The sequence below is a fragment of the Bubalus kerabau genome, chromosome 7 (genome assembly GCF_029407905.1).
Source record: "Bubalus kerabau isolate K-KA32 ecotype Philippines breed swamp buffalo chromosome 7, PCC_UOA_SB_1v2, whole genome shotgun sequence".
NCBI classification, from domain to species: domain Eukaryota; kingdom Metazoa; phylum Chordata; class Mammalia; order Artiodactyla; family Bovidae; genus Bubalus; species Bubalus kerabau.
The window spans coordinates 71,220,259-71,231,594 of NC_073630.1; positions in this window are offsets into that span (position 1 = coordinate 71,220,259).

An 11,336-nucleotide genomic window follows, 5' to 3' on the forward strand; every position below is an offset into this window, starting at 1 on the left:
CTCTATGAACCACATGCTACTTACTATTGTAGCCCCAGCATCCAGCATAATACCTGGAACGGCTCAACAAAGATTTGTTGAATGAAAGCATTTAGAAAACCACTCGAATATTCCCCCCTATTGTTCTATTTTCAAAAAGAAATAGATTTTCTTGATGGTATTGAAACTGAACAGGACCCTGTGGTCCTTCCCTTCCATATCCTCTGCCGGCCTTTTGTCTATGCAAAAACTTTAGCCAAAGAATAAGTCTAAACAGGGAAGCAAGAAAATATAGAAGCAAAGGAAAATAGGACAAAACAATAATAGTTTAGTCAATAAGCAAAGTCAAGGACCTTTAGCTCTTTCTCAAGGGCTATAGATAATATTCTGAGCCATATACTGTGAGCTGTCCTGTGGATACTAAAACCCCCACCAGGTGCAAGAAGTTAACTACATGATGACCAGACTGTAGGCATGATACAGTTCCAAGAACTGGCTTCCTGGAAATGGGAACAAAATGGACTGTGGACCAGAAGAGTAACTGTACTTAAAACAACCCACATGATGCTGATCAGACCACTGATGACCAATTTCAAGATGACTGTCAGAGCTGTCTGTACTGTTTCTACATGTAGTTGCCTCCTTCGTCTATAAAAGCTCTTGCCTATGATTGTAGGGAGTTGGCCTCTAGACAGGACACCATCTCTCTCGCTTCCTCCCTCTCCTCCAATTTCTGGCATCTAAAGTAAAGCAAGCTTTCCTTTCTACCAATCTTGCCACTTTATCAGCTTTTGAGTGGTGAGCAGTCTGATCCCACTTTTGGCTACAGTATCAGGACTATTTTGATTACAAATAATGGGAGCCCATTTAAATGCAAATAAAAAGGAAATTCATTATGGAGACACAGGTTCTCTCAGGAACCTGAAGGGCAAAGGTAAGGGCGGGGGTGGGGGGGGCATCTTAGGAAAGATCTCAATGCAAGAACTGAGGTATTGCAAGGAACCCAGGAATTTTACCCTATTTACAAGCTAAGAAGTTTGCCTGCCACAGTTTCATTCTGGCAGAAAACAAAAATGTTCCTGAGCTGCAGACAAAGAACAATGTATCATTCATGCTCATAGCAGTAGCCAGAGTATCAACATTTGCACTGGTTCTGAGCTCCAGTGCTCACTGGGCAACATGAAGAGAGCCAGGTGGTGCTTACATACCCAGTGGGTTGTAGGTGAGAACCCCCAAGTTTAGGGAACCCAAGTCTTTTTTCTTTTACTTATTTATTTTTGGCTGCCCTGGGTCTTCATTGCTGGGTATAGTCTTTCGCTAGTTGAAGTGAGTGGGAGCTGCTCTCTACTTGAGGTGTGAAGGGCTTCTTACTGTAGTGGCTTCTCTGGTTGTAAAGCTCAGGCTCTAGGCCAAGCAAGCTTCAGTAGTTTGGTGCCTGGGCTTAGTTGCCCCATAGCATGTGGAATCCTCCCAAACCAGGGATCAAACCCATGTCCCCCTGTGTTGGCAGGTGGATTCTTAACCACTGGACCACCAGAGAAGTCCAAGGGAACCCAAATCTTTTATAATAAGCAGGATGTATGCCTGACCTTGGCCCTGAGAGGAAACATTATTCTTACAGTTTGTTGTTTAACTACTAAGTCATGTCCAACTCTTTGCGATCCCATGGCCTGCAGCATGCCAGGCTCCTCTGTCCTCCCTGTCTCCCAGAGTTTGCTCAGATTGATGTCCATTGAGTTGGTGAAGCTATCTAGCCATCTCTTTCTCTGCTGCCCCTTTCTCCTTTTGCCTTAAATCTTTCCCAGCATCAGGGTCTTTTTCAGTGAGTCGGCTCTTCGCATCAGGTGGCAAAGAATTGGAGCTTCAGCTTCAGCATCAGTCCTTCCAATGACTATTCAGGGTTGGTTTCCTTTAGGATTGCCTGGTTTGATCTCCTTGCAGTCCAAGGGACTCTCAAGAGTCTTCTCCAGCACCACCGTTGAAAAGCATCAATTCTTCAGCGCTCAGCCCTCTTTATGGTCCAACTGGTAACAGCCCTTCACACCTCAAGTAGAGAGCAGCTCCCATTCACTTCAACTAGCGAAAGACTACACCCAGTAATGAAGACCCAGGGCAGCCAAAAATAAAGACCAAGATCCATATGGTCTTTATGGTAGTAGTATATGACTACTGGAGGAACTACAGCCTTGACTATACAGACCTTTGTCAGCAAAATGATGTCTCTGTTTTTTAATACGCAATTTGTGTTGTATTTGATGGTTAAAAAAAACCCTGCCCTTTTCTACAGAGAGGCATTATCTGTAGTTTCCAAGACTGTTTGTTGTGTAAACATCCTTGAAAAGATAATCCAGAACAAGAGTGGCAATGGCTCAGTCACAAGATATGCAGAAATGCAAGAGATCCAGGAGAAACGTCTCTCTCCAGATAGGTGAGAAGGAAGAGGATGAGCTAAGCAGAAGAAACAGCAGTCAGTAACCTATTTACACCTCTGAAGTAAATATGTAAATATTTAGACCTCTGAAGTAAATAAGTACACATGATAGTTTTTAGAATGGTTATGGGAATAGGTTTAGCATTTTTACAAGTGAATGCAGGGAATATTTACTAGTTTGTATCTTATAGAACCTTACCATTAGAACTTGATTTAAAAAAAGAAAAAAAAAAGGTATCTCACCTCAAAAGGTATAGAAATATTTTGAAAACAATATTAATGTTTTTTCACAACAATAGTATGGAGGAGACCAATTTAAATTCCTGGCAATGATGCACTTGAAATAATTCTTTAAAAACAATTTCCCTTTTTTAATTTTCTTTTTCTGTTTTTTAAAGAGTAGATTGTGGCAAAGGGTCAAGTGGGGTATTGTTGTATGTTTTTCCTGCTGAACTACTCTGATTCTGTATGAATAAAAACAAAACTTGGAACATTTAATACTATCTTTGAAAGAAATTCAAGGCAGTACTAAGAGATTTAAATGCCCTCACTTAATTCCTCATAACCATTTCAGGTTTTTAAAATCAGTTTGTGCATGAATTTAAATTTTGGTTACTCAGAATTCTGTGGATTAAAAAAAGCCATATAGTCTTAGGAAATAAACCAGTAGTCAAAGCTTACTGCTACCAGAGTAAACTTATTCTGTAATTTCTTTCCAATCAGGGATTATAGAATGGTAGTTTGTAAATAAATCAATGATTTATATACTGTTTCTTCAGTTATACTTATTGATACTTTTGTATTAGATGATGAAACCATAAAATATTAGGCTTTAATCAGCTTAATTCACTTTATAGAAAACCCAGCATAGCAATTAAGTGCTTAAATACTAGCTATATTAAAAAATGGTCCACAAATCAATTACAGAACCAGGATTTTCAATCTCAATGAAATGTGAATATTTAGAAGCACTGTTCCCTCTAATTTAGTGTTAGTAATGAAGCCATATGACTCAAACTGGAACTTGAACCCATGGTCTTCTAATTGAGATCATACCTGGTCACAGGACTTAATGAAGCTTAGGTTCTTCATGTTTCATTGCAGAAAGTCTTTAGTGAGAGATAAATAGGTAAGAAGTGGATTTATTTAGAGAGAAACACATTACACAGAGGGGCCTCCCTGGTTGCTCAGACAGTAAAGAATCTGCCTGCAATGCAGGAGACGCAGGTTCAATGCCTTGGTCGGGAAGATACCCTGGAGAAAGGAATGGCAACCCATTCCAGTACTCTTGCCTGGAGAACTCCATGGATGGAGGAGCCTGGTGGGCTACTGTCCACAGGGTCTCAAGGAATCAGACACGACTGAGCAACTAACACACACACACACTACACAGAATATGGGCTATCTCAGAAGGCAAGAGTGGCACTCAGAAGTGCAAGAAATTAAGAGGGTAAGGCATTGTCCATTTTTATGAAAAAAGAATGTGTAGTCACTCAGTCGTGTCCAACTCTTTGTGACCCCATGGACTATAGCCCGCCAGGCTCCTCTGTCCATGGGATTCTTTAGGCAAGAATACTGGAGTGGGTTGCCGTTCCCTTCTCCAGAGCATCTTGTCAGTTTTTATAGGGGTAAGTAATTTCATGGTCTAATGAGTGGGAGGAGTATTCCAGCTATTTTAGGGATGATGTGTGTCCATGCTAAGTCGCTTCAGTCGTGTCTGACTCTTTGCAACATTACGGACTGTAGCCCACCAGGTTCCTCTGTCCATGGGATACTCCAAGCAAGAATACTGAAAAGTGCTGCCAGTTCCTTTTCCAGGGGATCTTCCCAACCCAGGGATCTAACCTGTGTCTCTTATTGCGTCTCCTGCCTAGACAGGCAGATTCTTTACCACTAAAGCCAGCTGGGAAGCCAGATTTTAGGGAAAGGATGGGGATTTTCAGGAAGTGAAAGGCCACTTTCTAAGGCCACTGCTCACTTTTGGCCTTAGAAAGGTCATGGTGCCTGTGGGTGCGTCATTTAGTTTGCTGATGTATTATGAGTGAATGATGAGGCTCAAGGTCTAGTGGAAGTCGACTCTTCTGACTCTTCCATCATCTTGGACCTATTTGGTTCTAATCAGTTTATGTTGTGTCCTCGGTCTACGTCATTCTTTAAAGGTCGAGCCCTGCCGCCTTCCCTCCTGTTTCAGTACTTTGTTGTTGTCTATATCTGAAATTTGGGCTTTCCGGGTGGCACTAGTGGTAAAGAACCTGCGTGCTAATACAGGAGATATCAGAGACTTGGGTATTTAAGAAGATATTTTGCTTTTCCCCTTGAGTGTCCCATTTCTAACCCAAGAGAAACTAGAACTTATTTCAGCCATATTTAGCACTTAGAGTTCAGTTCAGTTCAGCTCAGTCGCTCAGTTGTGTCTGACTCTTTTCGACCCCATGAACTGCAGCACGCCAGGCTTCCCTGTCCATCACCAACTCCTGGAGCTTGCTCACACTCATGTCCGTCGAATCGGTGATGCCATCCAACCATCTCATCCTCTGTAGTCCCCTTCTCCTCCTGCCTTCAATCTTTCCCAGCATCAGGGTCTTTTTCAATGAGTCAGCTCTTTGCATCAGGTGGCCAAAGTATTGAAGTTTGAAGTATTGAAGGACTACAGCTTCAGTCCTTCCAATGAATATTCAGGACTGATTTCCTTTAGGACTGACTGGTTGGATCTCCTTGCTGTCCAAGGGACTCTCAAGAGTCTTCTCCAGCACCACAGTTCAAAAGCATCAATTCTTTGGTGCTCAGTTTTCTTTATAGTCCAACTCTCACATCCATACATGACTACTGGAAAAACTATAGCTTTGACCAGATGGACCTTTGTTAGCAAAGTAACGTCTCTGCTTTTTAATATGCTGTCTAGTTTGGTCATAGCTTTTCTTCCAAGAAGCAAGTGTCTTTAAATTTCATGGTTGCAATCACCATCTGCAGTGATTTTGGAGCCCCCCAAAATAAAGTTTCTCACTGTTTCTATTGTTTCTCCATCGATGCCATGAAGTGATGGGACCAGAGGCCATGATCTTAGTTTTCTGAACGTTGAGTTTTAAGCCAACTTTTTCACTCTCCTCTTTCACTTTCATCAAGAGGCTCTTCAGTTCTTCTTTGCTTTCTGTCATAAGGGTGGTGTCATCTGTGTTTCTGAGGTTATTGATACTTCTCCCAGCAATCTTGATTCTAACTTGTGCTTCATCCAGCCTGGCATTTCACATGATGTACTCTGCATATAAGTTAAATAAGCAGGGTGACAGTATACAGCCTTGATGTACTCCTTTCCAAATTTGGAACCAGTAGCTGTTCCATGTCCAGTTCTAACTGTTGCTTCCTGACCTGCATACAGATTTCTCAGGAGGAAGTTCAGGTGTCTGGTATTCCCATATCTTGAAGAATTTTCCACAGTTTGTTGTGATCCACACAATCAAAGCTTTGGCATAGTCAATAAAGCAGGAGTAGATGTTTTTCTGGAATTCTCTTGCTTTTTTGGTGATCCAATGGATGTTGGCAATTTGATCTCTGGTTCCTCTGCCTTTTCTAAAACCAGCTTGAACATCTGGAAGTTCACGGTTCACATATTGCTGAAGCCTGGGTTGGACAATTTTGAGCATACTTTAATAGTGTGTGAGATGAGTGAAACTGTGCAGTAGTTTGAATATTCTTTGGCATTGCCTTTCTTTGGGATTGGAATGAAAACTGACCTTTTCCAGTCCTTTGGCCACTGTTGAGTTTTCCAAATTTGCTGGCATATTGAGTGCAGCGCTTTCACAGCATCATCTTTTAGGATTTAAAATAGCTCAACTGGAATTCCATCACCTCCATTAGCTTTGTTTTGCACCGAAGAATTGATGCTTTTGAACTGTGGTGTTGGAGAAGACTCTTGAGAGTCCCTTGGACTGCAAGGAGATCAGCCCTGGGATTTCTTTGGAAGGAATGATGCCAAAGCTGAAACTCCAGTACTTTGGCCACCTCATGCGAAGAGTTGACTCATTGGAAAAGACTCTGATGCTGGGAGGGATTGGGGGCAGGAGGAGAAGGGGACAACAGAGGATGAGATGGCTGGATAGCATCACTGACTCGATGGACGTGAGTCTGAGTGAACTCCGGGAGTTGGTGATGGACAGGGAGGCCTGGCGTGCTGCGATTCATGGGGTCGCAAAGAGTCGGACACGACTGAGCAACTGATCTGATCTGATCTGATCTGAAAGCCCACTTGACCTCACTTTCCAGGATATCTGGCTCTAGATGAGTGATCATACCATCGGGGTTATCTGGGTCATGAAGATATTTTTTGTATAGTTCTGTGTATTCTGGCCACCTCTTCTTAATATCTTTTGCTTCTGTTAGATCCATACCATTTCTGTCCTTTATTGTGCCCATCTTTGCATGAAATGTTCCCTTGGTATCTCTGATTTTCTTGAAGAGACTCTAGTCTTTCCCATTCTATTGTCTTCCTCTATTTTTTTGCTTTCCTCTATTTATTTAGAGTTAATCTGTAATAATAAATTTAAATAGAACAAATTACACATTGTTTTGCATAAAATTATTCTCAAACTACAGAAAAATTTCAATCAACAAAGATTCATTAGAAACTGCATGCAGGGCACTAAGCTTATTTAATGAGAAGAATGAGGAAAGTGAAAGTAACATCAGCAGCACAATTCATATTCTTTAATATGCTTATTCAGAATATGAAATGCCCTTAATCTTCCATCATTACTGTAGAATTTAGCTACTACTTAGATAAGTGAGCTTTAGTACAGTGCTATTTAAAGCTTAGAACTATTTGTAACAGGTGTGTGATAAGTACAGAGATTGAGACAAAGCATTTTGAAGCTTTTATAGCTATTTGTATAGCTTTCTAAGTAAGTAAAAAAATGAAAATTTTCTCTAACAACAAATGTAGGTTTTAATTTTATATATCTTCTTACATTTAATTTTTCTAGGAATTCACTTTTACAAAAGTCTAATTCTCCTACAGACTGGAAATGAGAAAAATGGTCCTTACCATGGACAGCTTTAGAAGCTCTATTTTAGTATGCTGCCGTCCATGGGGTCACACAGAGTTGGACACGACTGAAGTGACTTAGCAGCAGCAGCAGGAGTGTTAGTCGCTCAGTCATGTCCGACTCTTTGCGACCCCACAGACTGTAGCCCGCCAGGCTCCTCTGTCCATGGGATTCTCCAGGCATGAATACTGGAGTGGGTAACCATTCCCTTCTCCAGAGGATTTTCCTGACCCAGGGATCAAACCTAGGTTCCCTGCATTGCAGGCAGAATCTTTAGCATTTGAGCTACAGGGAAGCTCCGCGTACCTTTTTTAGTATAAAGCACTGTAAAGTCATCTATTACTACTATTACTCTTAGGTGGTTCCTGAGCACCCTAGCAGTCTAATTGGATTATAGATTGTTTACTAAATATGCCAGATTACTGATTGTTATGTATATGCTGAATAATCAAAATATTTGAGGTACCTGTTGAAGCTGATGTACTAACCATTGCTTTTCTGTCCATAATATTTTGGACATTTTATAGGATTCTAATCACTTCTGCCCACACTTGCTTCAGCTTGTTCTCTCGCAATGGGCTAATCTTAGCCTAGTAATATGGTGAGTCTAATATTGTGTCACCCAAGAATCTGGAATTGAGACACTGAGAGACTGAGTGATTAGGTCACAGTAGGCACACAAGCTGAAATGTCAACAGTTGTTACAACACCAAACAAAAAGTCACATGTAAGCTGATGTTAAGATGGGAACTCAGAAGCCATGAGTAAGCAGAAGTTTTGAGAAAGAACAAGAGGGATGGAGCCATTGCTGAACATGCAAGAAGCAGAGACCAGGAAACTGGTTAAAATGCAAATCAGGTCGTGTTACTCTTCTGCCCAAAACCCTCCCTTTTCTTCTCATTTTAGTTGGAGTAAAAGCCTAAGTCCTTACAAATACCTCATAGGCCCTATAGAAGCTTTCCCCTGTCCCTCTGATCTCCATCTCCCAAGACCCTCCCCACCACTCACTCCAGTTCAGCAACAGAGAACTTCTTCCTTGAAGCCAGGCACATTATTGCCTCAGAGCCTTTGACTTGCAATTCTGTGGGCATGCTCTTCCCAAGTAACCTGGCTGTTATGCTTTCTTACCTGCTTCAGACCTTTGCTCAAATGTCATCTTCTCTGCGAGACTCTGCCTAGCCACTCTATTTAAAATTACAATCCTACCCCTGCCCATGCTCCTTATTCTCCTCCCTGATTTTTCTCCATAGCACCATCATCATATGGCAAACTCTACATTTTACTCATGTATTTATCATCTGTCACCCATCACTAAAATGTAAGCTCCATAAAGTCAAGTCTTTTCCTTTTGATTTTTTACTATATGCCTAATGCCTAGAACAATTCCTGGTTCCTAATATGTGCTCAATAAACATGTTGGATAAATAAATGAGCAACTTAAAGGAGATGGAGGACGTTGCCTTGGTTTCTTTTGAAATGTGACTGATAGTTCTTATGATTATATATAGTACCACTTTTTTTGTTGTTGTGCTGGGTTTTTGCTGCTGCACACGGGCTTTCTCTAGTTTTGGTGAGGGAGAAATAATCTTCATTGAGGTTCATGAGCTTCCCATTGCAGTCTCTTCTGTTGCTGCAGAACACAGGCTTTAGGCATATGGGCTTCAGTAGTTGCAGCTCGAGGGCTCTAGAGTGCGGGCTCAGTAGTTGTGGCGTACAGAGTTAGCTGCCTTGAGGCGTATGAGATCTTCCCGGAAAAGGGATGGAACCTGTGTCTCCTGCATTGGCAAGCAGATTCTTATTCACTGTACCACGAGGGAAGTCCTTGCCTTGGTTTCTTACTTTGTAGTTCTGTCCCTCAACTGGCTTTACCTATTATCAGATATTATAGTATGACTTTTTAATAGCTCCACTTTTTTACTTTTTTGAAAAATGTATTTATTTATTTGGGCTCTGCTGGGTCTTCATTCGGAGAAGGCAATGGCACCCCACTCCAGTACTCTTGCCTGGAAAATCCCATGGATGGAGGACCCTGGTAAGCTGCAGTCCATGGGGTCACTAAGAATCGGACACCACTGAGCGACTTCACTTTCACTTTTCACTTTCATGCATTGGAGAAGGAAATGGCAACCCACTCCAGTGTTCTTGCCTGGAGAATCCCAGGGACGGGGAGCCTGGTGGGCTGCCGTCTATGGGGTCGCACAGAGTCGGACACGACTGAAGCGACTTAGCAGCAGCAGCAGGGTCTTCATTGCTGCCCAGACTTTTCTCTAGTTGTGGGGAGCAGAAGCTACTCTCTAGTTGTGGTGTACAGGCTTTGCATTGCAGTGGCTTTTCTTTTTGTGGAGCACAGGCACTGGGGCATGGGGGTTTCAGTGGCTGTGGTGTATGGGCTCAGGAGTTGTGGTTCCCGGGCTCTAGAGCACAGGATCAACAGTTGTCATGCACGGGCTTAGCTGCTCTGTGGCATGTGGGATCTTTCCAGACTAGGGACTGAACTTATGTCTTCTGCCTTGGTAGGCAGAATCTTTATCATGGAACCACGAGGGAAGCACCCCCTGCTCACCTTTTTTACTTTCAATTTCTGTTTCTTAAGCATGTCAATATTTACATGGTTCCAAAGTAAAAACTATGTTACAAAATAAACTCAAGATAAATTCTATTTTGTTGATGAAAAATTAATCAGTCAATCTAAAGAAGAAATGGAAAATTTATTCAAGCCAAATTGAGGATTATAACCTGGGATGAGCTCTTCAGAAAGCTCTGAGAACTGTTCCACCTATTACAAGTCAAAGCATAGTTATGTAAATTTTTTGAGATAAGAGGGCTGTATATTAAATGATATATTATTGACAGCTTATGCAATCCAGATCTGTAAGTACACAGTGGTGGGTCATTGAGACCCCTTTAGAAGATTAAGAAGGAATGTTATCTTTAAAGGAGTTGTCTTTGTCCAGACAGAATGTTGCTCTTTATGGTTGAGCAGGTATTTCTGCTGATGGGGAGATTTGGTCAATGCACAATTCAGATGCACAATGTACAGTGGGGGAGAGAGGAGGCCAAAGGGCAGAGAAATTTTTTTTCATGTTTAAATTTTTATCTTGCCAAAATTCATAAAATATGAATATTATATCATAATTTCTATTTCCTTCACTCTATTTCCTCCTTTCTCATTGCGTACATGAGTGTAAAGTCACTTCTGCTGCTGCTGCTAAGTCACTTCAGTCGTGTCCGACTCTATGCTACCCCATAGACGGCAGCCCACCAGGCTCCCCCGTCCCTGGGATTCTCCAGGCAAGAACACTGGAGTGGGTTGCCGTTTCCTTCTCCAATGCATAAAAGTGAAAAGTGAAAGTGAGGTCGCTCAGTCGTGTCTGACTCTTAGCGACCGCGACCCCATGGACTGCAGCCTACTCCATCCATGGGATTTTCCAGGCAAGAGTACTGGAGTGGGGTGCCATTGCCTTCTCCCAAAGTCACTTCAGTCATGTCCAACTCTGTGCGACCCTATGGGCTATAGTTTGCCAGGCTCCTCTGTCCGTGAGATTTTTCCAAGCAAGAATATTGGAGTGGGTTGCCACTTTCTCCTCCAGAGGATCTTCCTGATCCAGGAATTGAACCCAAGCCTCTTATGTTCCTGCCGTGGCATGTGTGTTCTTTACCACTAAGTGACTAAGTGTTAGTGGCTCAGTTGTGTCTGACTCTTTGTGACCTTATGGACTATACCCTCCAGGCTCCTCTGTCCATGGAATTCTCCAGGCAAGATTACTGGAGGGTGTTGCCATTCCCTTCTCCAGGGGATCTTCCTGACCCAGGAACTGAAGCCAGGTCTCCCTCATTGCAGGCAGATTCTTTACTGTCTAAGCCGCCAGGGAAGCCCTCTTTACCAC